Raw genomic sequence first — 1272 nt, 5'->3', positions numbered from 1 at the left:
AAAAAAAAAAAAAAAAAAAAAAAAAAAAAAAAAAAAAAAAAAAAAGAAATTACAGATGGAAAGGAGTAAGTTCTGGTGTTCTATCGCACAGTAGGTTGACTGTGGGTAACAATATTGCATTATGCATTTCAAAAACTAGAAGAGAGAATTTTGAATGTTCTCATCACAAATTATGTTTTTGAGTTGATAGATAAGCTAATTATCCTGATTTGATCATTACATAATACGTAAATGTATTAAAATGTCGCTATATAAATGTGTACTGTGTCATAATATGTGTCAATTACATATAATGTGTGTCAATTCCAAATAAAATAAAGCTTAAAAAAAAATAAGCCTCTCACTCTGTAATGCCTACTCCATCAGTTGGAGTTCTACTGCCTTTGCCCTCCTGAATTCTGGAAGTTTTGGATTTGATTGTGTAATTAGATTGGTTTCTCAGTTTCTTTTTACTTTTCTCCCTAGTCTAACAGCTATGCAAGCTACACTAAGAGAACAGGGGCTGTAGTGCCTTCTTTATGATGGCTTCCCAGTGCTAGAAGTGCCAGAACATGGGATGCTTCAACACTGCTCAATGAATGACTCTGCTGGTATTCAGATTCATGTGTACATACTATCCTTTACCCAGGTCATTTTTAAAGGAAAAGACTATTTTATTATCTTGTCATTTATTTCACTATGGTCATGGCCATAATGAACTAAAAAGATTAAACTATATTCGTGAGTATTGAAAGACTGGGGCTCCCTGTGTCTAGTATCTCACTCAAAAAAATACTAGATTTTGAATACTGACTGCTGTTAGAAGGATCACTGTGACCAGTCCAGTTTCATCCTTGGAAACATTTTTTGTTTTGAGACAGAGTTTCGCTCGTTGCCTAGGCTGGAATGCAGCAGCGCGATCTCGACTCACTGCAACTTCTGCCTCCTGGGTTCAAGCGATTCTCCTGCCTCAGCCTCCCAAGTAGTTGGGATTACAGGCACGTGCCACCATGCCTGAGGGGTAATTTTTGAATTTTTCGTAGAGATGGGGTTTCACCATGTTAGTCAGGCTGGTCTCAAACTCCTGACCTCAGGTGATCCACCCGCTTCAGCCTCCCAAAGTACTGGGATTACAGGCATGAGCCACTGTGCCAGCCATGTATATTGACTATAAAATGTTACTGGCTGGGCACGGTGGCTCATGCCTGTAATCTCAGCACTTCGGAAGGCCAAGGCAGGTGTATTACCTGAGGACTGGAGTTTTGAGAACAGCCTACCAAACAGGGTGAAATC

The sequence above is a fragment of the Cebus imitator genome, unplaced genomic scaffold (genome assembly GCF_001604975.1).
Source record: "Cebus imitator isolate Cc_AM_T3 unplaced genomic scaffold, Cebus_imitator-1.0 Scaffold63, whole genome shotgun sequence".
NCBI classification, from domain to species: domain Eukaryota; kingdom Metazoa; phylum Chordata; class Mammalia; order Primates; family Cebidae; genus Cebus; species Cebus imitator.
The sequence above is the reverse complement of the archived record's forward strand: the minus strand, read 5'-3'. Positions refer to the sequence as shown.